Consider the following 17,403-nt stretch of genomic DNA (forward strand, 5'->3'; position numbering starts at 1 on the left):
AGGCTCCTCCCCTGACAGAGGAAGGGAGTTGCCTCATGAACAGTTCATACCAGTATGACAAAACCTCACTGGTTTCTGTAACAGAGGTTTCTACTGGGTGGTAGCACTGATCCACTCTGTGGATGCCCTTAATATAGGGGTGGGAGAGAGAAAAGAACAACACTTCCTAGGCTCTGGTGACAAACTTTTCACTTCCACTTCTCAGACCATGGAGTTACTGACAGAGCTTCCGGGAAGGTTATTTAAACTCCAGGGCTCATTGGTATTGCTAGATGTCTGCCCGTGGTAGCACAGCCTTGCTCCAAGATCAGTTCCCCTACCAGAGAGATTGGTGAGAGTCTAGCCCACAGGCCTGATGCTGCTCTCTCTTATGGCACTTTTATTTAACTGTCTAATTCCACCCAGCAAGCTGAATTAACTTCTCAACATGCCAATCCACTAAATGTGCCTATGTATACATAAATCCCACTTGGATGTCCCAGAAAGTGCTAGTGGTAAAGAACGTGCCTGCCAATGCAGGAGACATAATAGACACGGGTTCAACCCCTGGATTGGGAAGATCCCCTGAAGGAGGGCATGGCAACCCACTCCAGGATTCTTGCCTGGAGAATCCCATGGACAGAGGAGCCTGGCGGGGTACAGTCCATGGGGTCACAAAGAGTTGGACCTGACTGAAGAGACTGAGCACATGTACCTAAATCCCAGTTTGGACATACTTCACATTGTTCCCCATAGAGCTTCTGGCCACATATGGCATATGGCCAATGTTGCCTAACTTCATGCTCTGCCAATTGTATCTGAATTTTAATGTAGCTGGGACCCCTGAGTCTGCTCTCTTCCACAGAAAATAGATTTTCTCTTTTTGAGAGATCCATGGAATATTTACCAAATAATCATATGGTCAGGCTTCCCTGGTGGCTCAAATGGTAAAGAATCTGCCTGCAACACAGGAGACGTCGGTCGGTTCGATCCCTGCATCAGGAAGGTCCCCTGGAGGAGGGAGTGGCAAACACTCCAGTATTCTTGCCTGGAGAATCCCCAGGGACAGAGGAGTCTGGAGGGTCAGAAATGAAGAAAATCTCAATAAATTAAATAACAGAAATTCAATAGGCCACATTCCCTAGCCACAGTGCAGTAAAGCTAAAAGCAATTTACTTAAATTATAACCATAAAACACCTAACCATTTGGAATTCTTTTAAGTCTCCTAATAACCATGAGATCAAAGAGGAAATCAATAATACAAAAATATATCATTTAGAAAATAATGGGAATACAAATACGTATCAAATCATGAAATGAGGCCAAGCAGAATTTAGAAATAAATTTATAAACTTCAATTGTTTAAATAAAAATGAAAAACACAGGCTAAGCTATAAAGGAAAGATATCTGAGAAAAAAAAAAATGGTCCCAAGAAAGGAAGTAATGAAGTTAAGAGCAAAAAGAATATCATCTTCCTTATAATGAGTACCTACAATGTGTCAGGTTCTTTTCCATTTTCTAATCTCTCCAAAATTACAAACTGGTATCCTTAGGGGATTGGTTCCAGGACGTGGGTACCAAAATCCTCCAGTGCTCAAGTCCCTTGTATAAAATGGCTCAGTATTTGCATATCACCTATACACATCCTTTTATATACTTAAATCATTTCTATTTTACTTATAATATCTAATATAATATAAATGTTATATAAATATTTGCTGGCACATGGCAAATTCAAAGTTTTGTTTTTATTGGAATTTCTGGAGTTTTTTAAAATATTTTTGATCAGAGTTTGGTTGAATCCACAGATGTGGAACCCACAGATACAAGAAGGCAGATTTTTATTATTATTTCAATTTGCAAATGAGGCTACTGAATATCATAGAAGATGAGGAATTTGTCTGAGGCTTCACAGCTCTTAAGCTGTGAAAGGAATCAAGCTCGGGTCTGTCTGACTCCAAACATTGCCCTGTTTCGACTATATTCCATCCACTGATATGCACTTTCTTTAACATATCTCATTCATACAAACATACATTTAAAAAGAGACTACACGCTGGGTCATTGAAAAAAAATTATATAATGGATAAGCCTCAGAAAGACTTAATGGACAAAAAAGATAACAATATATGATATCAGATGCAGGGATTTTAAAATCAAAGCTATAGTCTATACAAATACATAATACTAGGCTTTCTATCAGATAGGAAAAAATTAAAAGTTTAACGATATACTTTTTTGGCTAAGACTGGGGAAACTGGTACTCTCTCTCTCTTTTGCGCCTTCATTGCTGGAAGAAATGCAAAAATGGCAAACCAATGGAGGGAAATTTAGCAATACATACCAAAATGCCATATTTATCCACCTTTTAACCAGTCCAGCAATCTCACTTGTATAAACTTATCCTGAAGATACACCTACAACAACACAAAAATACACAATCATAATGTTATTCATTGTTTGTAATGGCAAATTATTGGCAATTACCTAAATGCCCAAGCATAGGAAGTTGGTTAATACTATGGAAAATGCACAGAGAGAAATACTATGCAGCTGGACAAAAGAATTGGGAAGACCTTTATTAACTTACATGGAATGATTTCCAGGATGTACTGTTAAATTAAAAAAACAAGATGCAAAAGATTTTATATGATACAGTATCTTTATGTGTAAGAAATGAGGGAAAATCACAAAACATACATAAATCTGAAATTTGGGGGAGAAAATCACCAAAAAGATGAATCATAAAGCAGTGAAACTTGTTACTTACAAGTGATAGTGGAATGCAGTAGAAAGGCTAAAGGAAGGGCAAACATCATTGAGTATCAGTACAAACTCGTCATTTCAAATATAAAAATACATATATTTCTTAGTGTGAGTGTGTGCTCAATCGAGTACAATCCTTTGCAATCTCATGGACTGTAGCCCACCAGGTTCCTCTGTCTATGGGATTTTCTAAGCAAGAATATTGGAGTGGTTTGCCATTTCCTTCTCCAGTGTTTCCTGGTACTGTCTGCTAAGAGGACCTAAAAGCGATCCACACATCTAGTGGCCAGATATTGGTTTAAATGCCAACCTTGATTTGAAGGGGTTCCCATTGGCTAAATCTGGGATAATTTGAGCATCAGAATAAATAAGAACCATACTGGATAATAATCTACTGTTTTAAACTGGAATTATGAGTCCATACTGATAGTATAGATAACTAGAGAGATAGTGAATATTAAGTAGAAGGCTTCCCTGGTGGCTCAGTGGAAAAAAAAGTGCACGCCAATGCAGGAGACACAGGTTCGATCCCTGATCTGGGAGAATCCCACGTGCCATGGAGCAGCTAAGCCTGTGCCCCACTACTATTGAACCGGTGCTTAGAGGCCATGCTCCACAGCAGAAGCCACCTCAATGTGAAGCCAGCACACTGCAGCTAGAGAAGAGCCCCCACTCGCCACAACCAGAGAAAAGCCCACACGGCAATGAAGACTCAGCACAGCCAAATCAATAAACTTTGAAAATTGTTCAGTAGGTAGGTAGTCGGTAGATATATCTATATCTATCTATATATATGGGGATTCCCTTGTAGCTCAGATGGTAAAGAATCTGCCCACAATGCAGGAGAATTAGGTTCGATCCCGAGATTGGGAGGATTCCCTGGAGAAGGAAATGGCAACCCACTCCAGTATTCTTGCCTGGAGAATTTTATGGATGGAGGAGCCTGGCAGGTTACAGTCCATGGGGTTGCAAGGAGTCAGACACGACTGAGTGACTTTCACTTTATATATATATATTCAGGAATATATTATGATTAGACTAAGGATGGGTTAAGGACTTTCCTCTTTTTTCTCATTCTCATTCACTTTGGACAATTCTCTTAAAGTGAAACACAATACTGCATATTCTTATTCTCATCTTCATCTTTGACCAGATAAATCTCTTCCCTTGCTGACACTTTTATATGTTGTTTTATTGTACAGTTTTATTTTGAGGTTGGTAACAAATGAGAATTTTTCTTCCCAGTTGACAAGTGTTAAAAAGAGAGGGAGAGAGAAACTAGAAGTGCTCGCCCAGGATTAGGCACAGGAGAGGGCAGCCTGGTGGGGATGTTGCACTGGGGCAGCCAGTGGTTTCCTGGAGACCTCCAGACTGCAGCGGTGGCACGGAGTAGGATGTGAGCCCAAGGCTAGAGGAGACCCCGGGTCTTTGCAAGCAGCCCTTCTGTCGGTAGGGGTTTACCACTTCCTGGACGGTACCCAGGTTCATCGGGGGTCCCGTTGAGTAAGGCAGACCCCAGAGCTCAGCCATTCAGCTATCATTCTGACCCACAGACCATCCTCTCTCTTCTCCCTAACAAAGCCCTACAATGATAATTATAATGATTTTTTCCCCCACTCTTCCTGGACTCATTTCCATTTAGTTAAAAATGCACTTCCCCAATGATTCATTTATCAGCCTGCTTCTGCATTTAATCATGCCTTCCCCATCACCCCTCCCAATGACGTGAAATTGTTATCCAGCAGCCAGACCTCTCATACTCCCAAATGATTGCATGGCCCTCACTCCATCTCCTTAAGTTATAGCATTAATTAAACTGTGCTTTAATTAAGTAAGCCCTACCCTCCTCTTATAACAGTCCCATTCAGGCAATTTCCTTCAGGTAATTTCCTTCATTTCGATATTATGACTCACGCCTACTGGGGTTAGAGGCATATATGTACGGGCACAGGATGAGATTTTATGTTGTCTTTGGATGTTGATTAATTACCTTGGCAACCTGTGTAATTTCTACAGCTCTATAAAACCTCGATCCTTATTTTCTTCCTCCCAAAACTCTTCTTCTGGGGAAATAGAAAAGCAAGGCCTTCTGCCGTGTTCCACCTGAAATGCAATCAGCACACAAACCTCCAGACCTAGGGAAGAATTGATATTTACAGCTCTTGCTACTGTGGACATCGGAAAACATGACAGACTGGAGAGTACCAGTTCTGAGTGCATACAGGAAGCACCATATTGTGGAATTCCTCAGATCCCTATTAAGTTACAGAAAATATGAAGCTATCAGTATAATTCTGCCCTGTGTCAGCACTGCAAACAGGAAGTGCTGGTATATATTTCAGACCTGAGTGTCCTAAACCAACACCGTCAGGAGACTCTCTTGCTCTGAGCTTCCTATCTCTGGAGGTTAATAGGGTGGATCCCAGGCCCCAGTTAAATCCCTGCCTCACAACTAGGAGTCCAGCTGGGCATTTCTGCCCCAGTTTATTGGAGACCCACTCCAGTAACTCTAGGGCACAAGAGGACCAACCATCCTGGTTTAGCTGGGACTGAGGGGTTTTCTAGGACCTGGGACTTTCAGTACAAGAACTAGGAGAGTCCCAGGTAAGGTGGCACAGTGGGTTACCCTGAGGGCAGGTCCCTAAGGAAAGGAGATGTGTTCTAAGTGACTGTCTCCAAAGCAGCCAAGTAGCTTCAGCTAAATTTGAATAGTTATCCACACTGAAATATATTAAACCATTAAGAACTTTGATCCTATAATTGGACCCCAATTACAGAAAATTGTTTTTTTTTTCCATTTGAAGAATGGGTATTCCTGAAACAAATAGCATCATCCCTTTTCTCAGTGGCCAGCCCATTCTGACTGAAGGACAGGCAGTAATGAGGTAAGATACCTGTTCCTGGTACCCCAGAGGAGAATGGAAAGGTTTACATGAGAGTTGAGAGGGTCTATATTTGAGGTTAGGGGGACAACACAGAGCTCTAAATCCAGGAGGATCCAGCTGCGCTGATCAAAAAACAGACTTAGAATCCAAGATGACCACACTGGACCTACAAATCTCAAATTTAATTATAAAGAATTACTATGGGTACTTGTTATGTAATAATAGTAACAACCAGCATATATGAAGCCTGACTGGGTTTCCCTGGTGGTGCAGTAAAAGAATCCACCTGCCAACCAGGAGACCCACGTTTGATCCCTGAGTCAGGAAGATCCTCTGGGGTGGGAAGTGGCAACCTACTCCAGCATTCTTGCCTGGGAAATCCCATGGACAGTGGAGCCTGGTGGAACTATGGTCCATGGTGTCACAAAAGAGATGGACACGACTTATCGACTAAACACCAACAAATGGCAGCCTGATTATGTACCTAGAACTGTTCCAGGCACTTTCATGGATTTACTCATTCAATCCTCTCTATGAGGTGAATATTAAGGTTATTATCACCATTTGACACATGAGACAGAGGAAGGTTAAGCAAATTTCCCCCCAGATCACACAAATATTAAGTGAAGGGACAGGTCATCACCAAAGCTGGTATTGTTAGTCATTGTTATGCTCTTTCTCATGGGCTATTCTCCTGGTGTTAAAATACACAAGGGTCCATCCTTATGTAATGAATTTGAGGTGAGATCCAGGGATTTGCATTTAAACAATAGCTTAAATGATTCTGATGCAGGGAGAGGCAGTATCTCAGGGATCTAAGTACATCTTCAACCCAACAGGTATGCAAGAGCCCAGGACTCAACACAGGACATTCTGGGTTTCTAGCAGCAGTTCCCAGAGAAGGCAATGGCACCCCACTCCAGTACTGTTCCCCGGAAAATCCCATGGAGGGAGGAGCCTGGTAGGCTGCAGTCCATGGGGTAGTGAAGAATAGGACACGACTGAGCGACTTCACTTTCACTTTTCACTTTCCTGCATTGGAGAAGGAAATGACATCCCACTCCAGTGTTCTTGCCTGGAGAACCTCAGGGAGAGTGGAGCCTGATGGGCTGCCGTCTATGGGGTCGCACAGAGTCGGACACGACTGAAGCGACTTAGCAGCAGCAGCAGCAGTTCCAGTTCTGAACCCCACAGCTGATCTGCCCACTCTGGTGATAGACATTTCTATCACTTTCAAGCCTGACGTGTGCATGGGGGCATGATTACAGTGAATGATTTCAGCTAGGGCTGGCAGAGGCAGGGCTCACAGCTTCGTTCTGCAGGCCATCTTCATTTTGCCTGGGGAGAAGAAATTATGAGGCCATCACGCTAAGCTGCACTGCTGAGTGTGAGCTGCCCAACTGCCTAAAGTGACCCCAGATCATGACTTTCAACCCTTGGAGAGGATGTGGTTGTCTGAGCTGAAAAGTGGTGGTGACACGCATGAACTGTCTGAATCCTAAGAAAAAAATGTTGGCACGCTTGGCATGGTTTCCAGTGAAACAAAGAACCCAGCCTCAAAGCCTACTGGTTAGGCCAGATTACGTGGTCTGAACAGTCCTATCTGGGGGGAAAAAAAAAAAAAACCCACAAAACTGTGAGACACGCTTTCTATCTTCCTGGGAAGATCTAAAGGTCTCAGGAAAATGGACGCTCTGCTTCTTGCTTTAAACAAAGGATTCTCACCCCCCTGCGTCTTCCCCAGCATCAGCATTTGCAAGTCATGAAGAGCACACTTGGGGCCACTGTGGTTTTACTGATCCATCTTGGTACTTTGGCTGTGTATGTGTGTGTGTGTGTGTAAGACAGAAAAGTACACTAGCTTGAGCAAAGCCCTCATTTGCTATGGATATTGCTAGAAGTACAACTCGAAGCCTGTTTTCTTCCCCAGCAGTCATCACAGTATATGTTTCAGCTCCTCTTTACTATGCCTGTGTTCTGGAAGCTGAATGTCTCCAGTTGAGGAGAGCAGAGCTTGTTATTTTCCCCCAGTCGACTCTTGAGCAATAACCTTAAAGAACTGATGGAAATCATATTGGCTTTTGTTTCTTTTCTCCTACCCTTGCTAATGGAGATTTTTAGAGAACATGGCCACCCCCAGACAGACTGCTGCTCCTGATCAAAACTCCCCAGATCCTCTGGGCAGGGTGTGCACCTGCCAGCCAGCCGTTCGTAGAAAGTGAGAAAATGAAGCAGAATTAGCATCATATCCACATTCTTTTTTCTCCTAACAGGCTCGGCAGCTGGCTCTTCCCGCTGGGCAATTTTTTCCCTTTTTCTTTGTGATTTGCCAAAGGAAAAAAAAAAAAAAAGACAGAAAGAAAAGGAAGAACAATTAGGAACATCATTTTAAGGTGTGTGCACCGGGTGGAGCCCTTTTAAGTGACATTCAGAAGCCCTGGATATCCACAATTCCCTGTGCCCCAGGCTGGTCTGGCCCAGATTTCTTGTTTCAATGACATCCGTCCTTCAGCTTCTTCATTGTGTTCTGGTCTCTTCTCAAATGACAATACCCAGGGGATAAAACACTGCTCTTCTTTTTTCTTTTTGTCTTTATTTTAAGAGCAATTCCCTTAGTCCTTTTTTTTAGCCATGGAAAGGAACTCGTGTTCTCATCAATGGCTCTGTTGGACGAAGGCTAACCACAGGCAGCTATGTAGACAAATCTCAAAGCTGGCAGTCTGAAATATTTTACCCATTATAGGTAAAAGTGAAAGTGTTAGTCGCTCAGCTGTGCCTGACTCTGCAACCATATGAACTGTAGCCCACCAGACTCCTCTACCCATAGGATTTTCCAGGCAAGAGTGGTTTTTCAGGCAAGAATACTGGAGTGGTTGCCATTTTCTTCTCCAGGGGATCTTCCTGACCCAGGAATTGAACCTGGTCTCCTGTACTGCAGGCAGATTCCTTACCATCTAAGCCACCAGGGAAGCCCCAACTAAAAATACTATTCTGAGAAAATCTGAACTTTCATACAAATTATGAAAATGTTTAAAGAGATTCTTAACAAAAAGAATCCTCCCAAGATTGATTCTTGTAGGTAACTGCTTACAGATCATTTACTATCATTAAAGATTGGTGGAAAATTCACTGGAGAGGAAAAATTAACTTGGAGTGAAATTTAAAGTCAATCTGTCTGAACCACTAAAAAAAAAATTAAATCTCTCAGAAATGTAAATAAACCTTTGGGTTATAATAAAAACCTATGCTGAAATAGCATTTTGTATACAAATTTTAAGCCATATTTTTGTTTTTTAAAAGCTTGATTCTAATGGAATTTGATTAATCAAATGATTAAATCAAAGGCTCATTTGTAAGTACAAGGAACAAACTAGTGTGACCATCTTATTACTTTCAAATGAAGACGTAAATGCAAATTAGCTCATTATCAGGCGGAAGGAGAAAAGAATGTTCTCTGTTTAGAAAAAGGCAGCCACAGAAAGAACCATGCAAGTGTTCCATTTTTTTTCTCTCCTAAACTCCTTGATAATCTAATAAATGAAAAATAATACTTTATTGTTCTAATATGTATTTCTCCATCCATGACAGAAAGAGATATTTTCATGTGTTTGTAGTCCTTCAGATTTTCCCCTTGTCAGTAGTCTTAAATTATTATTATGGTTGTCTTTTTAAACTTGTTTATAGGAGTAATTTCTATACTGTAGGTCTATGCTGTCCAGTACAGTAGTTACAAACCACATGTGTGTGGTTAATTTGAATTGAGATATACTTGGACTTCCCTAGTGGCTCAGACGGTAAAGCGTCTGCCTACAATGCAGGAGACCTAGGTTCAATCCCTGGGTCAGGAAGATCTCCTGGAGAAGGAAATGGCAACCCACTCCAGTATTCTTGCCTGGAAAATTCCATGGACCGAGAAGCCTGGTAGGCTACAGTCCCTGGGGTAGCAGAGTCGGACACGACTGAGCGACTTCACTTTCACTAAGTGTAAAATAGACACTGGGTTTCAAAAACCTAGGATAAAAACACCCCAGATCTGAACAAAGTGAAAAACACCAAAACAGAGAAAAAGATCCAAGTATATACTGTCTATAAGAGATTCTCTTTAGATTTAAGGACACACACGGGTTAATAATGAAAGGATAGAAAAAGGTATTGAGTACATGTTAACCAAAAGAGAGCAGGGGTATTCATACTTCAACAAATAGAATATATCAGAAACTGTCACAAGAGACAAAGAAGGACATTATATAATGACAAAAGGGTCAGTTCACCAGGAAGAGATAACAATTATAAATGTATACATATGCATATATATGTCTATATCAGAGCACTCAAATATAGGAAGCAAACACTGACAGAACTGAAGGGAGAGAAAGGCAGCAGCACAAAAATAGAAGGGTCTTTCAACACCCCCTTCCCATAATGTATAAAACATTCATACAGAAGATCAATAAGGAAATAGAGAACAACACTATACTGAGTAGACCTAACAGACATATATAGAAAAAGCAATCCTAAAATTCATATGAAATCATAAAAGACCTCAAATAGCCAAAACAACCCCGAAAAAGAAGGACAAAGCTGGAATCCTAATGCTTCCTGACTTCAAAATATATTACAGAGCTACAGTAATCAGAGCATATGGTACTAACATAAAATAGATATATAGAACAATGAAACAGAATAGACAGCCCAGAGATAAACCCATACATACATGATCAAATGATCTTCAACAAGGATACAAAGACAATATAATGAGGAAAGGATAATCTCTTCAACAAATGGTGTTGGGAAAACTGAATGTCCACATGTAGAAGAATGAAAGTGGATCCTTAGACCATACCAAAAATCAACTCAACATGGATTAAGAACTTAAACATAAGACCTGAAGCTATGAAACTCCTAAAAGAAAACAAAGGGATAAATTTTCCTAATACTGTTCTTTGGAATGATTCTTTGATATGGCAACAAAACCAGAGAGAGAGAGAGAAACAGAGAGATACAGGGAAAGGAGGGAGGCAGGGAGAGAGGCTACACCAGACTGAAAACTTCTGTACAGCAAAGGAAACAATCAACAGGGGGAAAATGCAAGGCAACCTACAGGATGAGGGAAAAAGTACTTGCAAATCATATACCAGATCAGGGGTTACTAGTCAAAATACAGAAGGAATTTCTTCAGTTCAATAGCAAAAAACAAATAAGCTGACTTTAAAAGTGGGCAAAAGACTTGGTTAGACATTTCTCCAAAGAAGACATACAAATGACCAACAGGTATGTGAAAAGATGCTTAACATCACTAATCATCAGGGAAATGTAAATGACAACCATAAGAGATATCACCACACATTGGTTAAAATGTCCATTGATCCAAACAAATAAACACGCAAACTCAACCTGAGAATAACAAGTGTTTGGAAATTGGAACTCCTGTGCACTGTCGCTGGGAATGTAAGTTGGTACAACCACTAGGGAAAACAACATGAAGATTCCTCAAAATATTAAATACAGACCTTCCATTTGATCCAGCAATCCCACCTCTGGGTATTTATAAAAAAAATTGAAAACAGGATCTTGAAGAGATAGATATTTGCATTCCAGTGCTCATGGCAGAATTACCGTATTTAAGAGGTGGAAACAAGCTAAATGTCCATCGATAGAAGCAAACTGTTTGCTTTTAAATTAAACATTATTCAGCCTTTTAAAAAAGGGAACTCCTGTCATCTTACAGCATAGATGAATCCTGAGACCATTATGCTAAATGAAATAAGCCAGTCACAGAAGGACGAATACTGCATGATTCTATTTATATGAGGTAGCTAAAGTAGTCAAGTGAATTCTGGGAGATGGTGATGGACAAGGAGGTCTGGCGCGCTGCGATTCATGGGGTTGCAAAGAGTCGGACATGACTGAGCGGCTGAAGTGAACTGAACTGAAAGTAGTCAAACTCACAGAAGCAGAAAGAGGAATAGAAGTTGCCAGGGGCTGGAAGGAGAGGGAACTGAGGAGTTACTGCTCAATGAGTACAGCACTTCCATCATGCAAGAGAAAATTTTTGATTGATGTAGTCAAATTTTTAAAGATCCCTTTAGGGGCTTATGCTTTTAATATTATTGCCTGTATTTCACCCTTATAACAATATTCTATATTTTATCCCAATAGTCTTATATTTATTTTTTCTCTTATTTAAACTTTATTCTGACTTGAATTGTGTGTGTGTGTATGTGATATGAGGTTTGCCTAAATATTTTTTTTTTAGTTTTGAAGACCAGTTGTCCCTATATCATTTATTAAACAATGCAGCCTTTCCTCCATTAATTGTAAAACCATCTTTATACTAAATCAGATTTCTGTGGTATGCAGGGATGTATTTCTAAGCTCTTTATTTTCTATCACTGATCTATCTACTACCCCTATGCCACACTGCTTCAATTGTTATAGCTTTATAATATATCTTATCCCTTGTAAGAAACTCCCTGCCAACCCTCCTTGTTCTTTATTTACAGTTGCTGTTAGAACTTTTCAGTTTCAAGGTTGGCTCCCCTGAAGCCCTGAAGAGGGTATGTGCTGAATAGTCAGGCAGCTGACTGTTATCTGGATCCTCCCCAAGTGAAAAATCAACTAATGATTTGTCTTTAAAGTCAAATCAATAAAATGACAATAATGAACACATCTGTTCTACAAAGCGTGGAATGATATGATTATGATGCTGTTGATGGCATCTCTCATTTGCAAAGTAAATATAGTATAAAATGGAATTTTATCCATTTCATCACACTTGATTTCTACAGCAATTCTGTGTTGATAAGATATGAGTTATTATCCCCATTTCATAGTTGAGAAAATGGAACTCAGACAGACTGAGTAAAATCATGGAGTACAAATAGGATTCAGAAATGTTGACCCATTTCTTTTCCCAGTGCATTTTGAAACCTAGTAATAAAAATGCAAATGATTTCCATTGGAAAATACCATCATAACCCTCTTTGGTCACTTGAATAATATGACATACCACACTTCAACTCACAACTGTATTCCTGAATTCCCCCGTATGTTCAGTTCAATTCAATTAAATCCAGCAAACATTTGTTTTCTTCTCTTTTCCCAGTAACATCATTTTTCTTACAGAAGTGATACCTTGGAGATGTCCAGTCCTGAGGTTTTTACATTCTTATTATCTGATGCATTGTTTGGCTTCGTGAAACACATCTGGGGCAACAGCAGCACTTACTTTATCCAAATATGCTTGATGTACCCAACTTTCTACCAGTTGGGGAAGGAAGGAATGTTTCACATAAAAGAGCCTTAAAATACTAACGTTAAATTCACTACACTATATTAGTGTCAGCAACACTGTCATGCCCAAATTTCCAAGACCCCCAGAGTCACATGTTCAACTGCACATAAAATACATCAGTCAGGTTTATATTTGACTGTAAATAACAGAAAAATTTACTACAATGATGTAGGCAAATAGAGGTTGACTTTTTTTTTCCCACATTCTAAGACATCCTGAGTCAGGCAGGCAGGTCTAGACAGACACTGAAAGATGCCATCAAGGGACCAGGCTGTCTATGTCATTCTGCTCCACCTACTGGTCACAAGACGGCTGCTGCATCTACAGGCATCGTGTCCACACTCTAGAGGAAATACAAAGCATCGTTAGCCACTCCTTTGTTTGTGTTTATAAAAATAATCTTTCCTAGAAATTTCCTATAATTCCCTTTAGGTTTCAAGATTTCATAAGCCAGAGCTAGATAAACTGGCAGCTCTTCTCTGCAAGAAATGTAAAAATTGGGGAAATTGGGGCAGAGGTTTGTCATGACTGATTATGATCAGATACAATCCATCACCCGAGGCTGGACTCACAGCTTCTCTACACAAAACCAAGGTTTGTTTATAGTAATGCAGGTGACCCCACATGAATGTGGCCCCACGTTTAATTCCTGTGGCCCCACAGGAATCAAACATTATGCGGTGATGGTAATAGAGACCCAAATTCAGAGAAAATGAGGAAAAGAAGGGAAGTAGCCCCACTGCCAGATGTGGGATGAGAAGGTTGCTTTTACCTATTCTTGAACCAAGTAAAATAGGGAAAAGATTTCAAAACTTTGGTTTGGTCAGTAAGAACAATTTTGGGCATGCCCATATTTTTTCTTTTTTTCTTTTTTTTTACATTTTACATTTTACATTTTTTACATTGGCTGTGTTGGGTGTTAGTTATGTCATGCAGGATCTTTTCAATGTGGTGCACAGACTCTCTAATTGTGGCCCGCAGGCTCAGTAGTTACGGCATCATGACACTTAGCTGCACTGAGGCTCATGGGATCTTAGTTCCCCTACCAGGAATCAAACCCACGTCCCCTGTATTGCAAGGCAGATTCTCTACCACTGGACAACCAGGGCAGTTCCTATGTATGCCCATATTTTAAAAATAGATTTTACTGTCTGTAAAAAGCTTTGGAACCCTAAAATCTCACAAGGCACAGAGGACTACAATGGGGCTGTCCCAGACGGGATGCGTTCTGAAGAGCAATAGAGCTGGCCTAGGATGGCAGCGCCAGCCAACATCATGCTACCAAGAAGCGTATGATGATTCAAATTACTAAAATGTCTGGGAGTCACTTTCATTATCCTTACTGACAATTAATTTTAATGGCAAAATGAAATAATTAAGCAATAGGAAGTCTGGAGCACATAGCTCTCCAGTTACTGTTATGAAAGAAAATCAGTGGTGCAAAGAAAAATTTACCAAGTCTAGGGTCCGTCTAGTCAAGGCTATGGTTTTTCCTATGGTCATGTATGGATGTGAGAGTTGGACTGTGAAGAAGGCTGAGCGCCAAAGAATTGATGCTTTTGAACTGTGGTGCTGGAGAAGAATCTTGAGAGTCCCTTGGACTGCAAGGAGATCCAACCAGTCCATTCTAAAGGAGATCAGCGCTGGGATTTCTTTGGAAGGAATGATGCTAAAGCTGAAACTCCAGTACTTTGGCCACCTCATGCGAAGAGTTGACTCATTGGAAAAGACTCTGATGCTGGGAGGGATTGGGGGCAGGAGGAGAAGGGGACGACAGATGATGAGATGGCTGGATGGCATCGCTGACTCGATGGACGTGAGTCTGAGTGAACTCCGGGAGTTGCTGATGGACAGGGAGGCCTGGCGAGCTGCGATTCATGGGGTCACGAAGAATCGGACATGACTGAGCGACTAAACTGAACTGAACTGAACTGAGGGTTCTTTCATATGAACCAAGGTGGTGAGGAACTAAGACTACGGTGAGAAAAATGCTGAGTCACTGAATTCATTAGCCAAGTTAACGTTCCATATGGCATTCAAGCTATTGCTTTACAAATTATTTAGGATAATTAATAGAAAATGTGCTACAATAATGAGCAGTATTTTAGTAGCTTCTTTGCCAATATGCATTACAAAGAGCGCTCATTTAATACTCCCTTTTTTTTTGTTTGTTTGTTTCTGCTCCTTGAAAAGTATTTTGCCAGGAGCTTGTCTATATTTAACATCATCGCCTGTTGACTTTGTCAAAGTCAACGGGACTGTAATTTGCCTCTCAGTCACTGTCTTAGAGAACAGATTTCCACCAGTGTTTTTTCAACTGAGAAACAGTTACAATCTTGGTCAGACCATGCATTCTTGTGGTGGGGGACTGACTCCCATATTGCATGGAATTTTTATCATCCCTAGACTCAGGACACTAAATGTCAATGTAATTTGGATGACCCCATACACTCCCATTCATTCCCAAATATCCCCTAAGAACACAGTTAAGCCACAAACTGAGTTCCAGGAGGTGTCTTAAATTTACAGAGTCCAAAGTAAGATGCTCAGTAGCCCAGATCATATATTGATTGGTAGTAGATGCAGTACTGGAACCCAGGACTAGAACTCTGACTCTGGGGAGCTTCACACAACAGGCTTTTTCTGACATCTGATAGAAAGTTAATGTTCTTTTTTGTGCATAACAGCTATTTAATAATATTTGCTGAATAACTGAGAATCCAATTTCATCAAAGCCAATGCTATTCATTAACGGGTAGTCATCTGTGAAAAATGGAATCCTTAATAAATAAATAAGGAAAGGTATTTTGCATTTGGGCTCTAGCCAAATATTAACTGCAGAGGCTTTGCATTGCCTACAGGGTCAGACAAAGAGCAAGAATAAGGTTGTTGTGTATAGAAGTTTGATGCCAAGGAAAAGTCAGTGATTCCATAAAGGAGGCAGCTAGGGGTCCAGAGAAACATTTTGTGCAATACCATGCATATGGACTCTGAGAAAAGGATTCAGAGATTTTCAGCAATACTTTCCCTGCTACCTTTTGCCAAATAAATTTTTATTTGTTAATATTTCACTTCCTTGACCTGGCCTTCCACCTTTATCATTAAAATGAACACTAAATACTTTCCTTCACTAAATACTAAACAGCATTCTTTTTGCCTTTGGGAATACCAGACCACTTTACCTACCTCCTGAGAAATGTGTATGCAGGTCAAGAAGCAACAGTTAGAACTGGAGATGGAACAACAGACTGCTTCCAAATCAGGAAAGGAGTATGTCAAGGCTGTATATTGTTGCTCTGCTTATTTAACTTATATGCAGACTACATCATGAGAAATGCCAGGCTGGATGAAGCACAAGCTGGAATCAAGATTGCCGGGAGAAATATCAATAACCTCAGATACGCAGATGACACTACCCTTAGGGCAGAAAGGGAAGAAGAACTAAAGAGCCTCTTGATGAAAATGAAAGAAAAGAGTGAAATGTTGGCTTAAAGCTCAACATTCAGAAAACTAAGATCATGGCATCCAGTCCCATCACTTCATGGCAAATAGATGGGGAAACAATGGAAACAGTGAGAGACTTTATTTGGGGGGCTCCAAAATCACTGCAGATGGGGACTGCAGCCATGAAATTAAAAGATGCTTGCTCCTTGGAAGAAAAACTATGACAAACCTAGACAGTGTATTAAAAAGAAGAGATGTTACTTTGCCAACAAAGGTCCATCTAGTCAAAGCTATGATTTTTCCAGTAGTCATGTATGGATGTGAGAGTTGGACTATGAAGAAAGCTGAGTGCCGAAGAATTGACGCTTTTGACCTGTAGTGTTAGAGAAGACTCTTGAGAGTCCCTTGGACTGCAAGGAGATCCAACCAGTCCATCCTGAAGGAAATCAGTCCTGAATATTCATTGGAAGGACTGATGCTAAAGCTGAAACTCCAATACTTTGGCCACCTGATGCAAAGAACTGACTTATTGGAAAAGATCCTGATGCTGGGAAAGATTGAAGGCAGGAGGAGAAGGGGACGACAGAGGATGAGATGGTTGGATGGCATCACCGACTCAATGGACATGCGTTTGAACAAGGTTAGGGAGTTGGTGATGGACAGGGAAGCCTGGTGTGCTTCAGTCCTTGGGGTTGCAAGGAGTTGGACACAACTGAGCAACTGAACTGACTCTTTTTGCCTTCTTTGCTGGCCACCAAAGTACACATTCTATTTATCACTTAGTCATTCCACAAAAGTGGGTGCAAGAATAGCCACAATGTGACAGGCACTATGCTCAATGTTAGAATACAGCGGAAACATATAGGTTGCAGAAATGTGAGAACAGATGAGTGGCTTTGGAAAACCAGGCTCACATTCCAACGAGGCCACTTGAAAGCTCCTTAGCTTGCTCATATTCCAATTCTGAGCCTCAGCTTTCTCATTTCTAAAAGTGAGAAAAACACCTATGCTCTAGGTTAGCACAGGAATTAAA

The 17,403-nt window shown here is 40.7% G+C and overlaps 1 long non-coding RNA gene across 2 annotated transcripts in view; it reads right to left on the bottom strand.

Annotated features, from left to right (window-relative positions):
• The window catches only part of LOC104976077 (uncharacterized), a 119,740-nt gene that overhangs the window by 31,634 nt on the left and 70,703 nt on the right, over nucleotides 1-17,403 (bottom strand). For both annotated transcript variants that reach the window (XR_009493147.1, XR_001495283.3), the window contains exons 3-4: nucleotides 2,326-2,398; nucleotides 887-1,054 (exon numbers count right to left, since the gene is read on the bottom strand). This is a non-coding gene — a long non-coding RNA (uncharacterized lncRNA). The remainder of the gene's footprint in view (nucleotides 1-886; nucleotides 1,055-2,325; nucleotides 2,399-17,403) is intronic.

The sequence above is a fragment of the Bos taurus genome, chromosome 27 (genome assembly GCF_002263795.3).
Source record: "Bos taurus isolate L1 Dominette 01449 registration number 42190680 breed Hereford chromosome 27, ARS-UCD2.0, whole genome shotgun sequence".
In the NCBI taxonomy this organism is placed as follows: Eukaryota; Metazoa; Chordata; class Mammalia; order Artiodactyla; family Bovidae; genus Bos; species Bos taurus.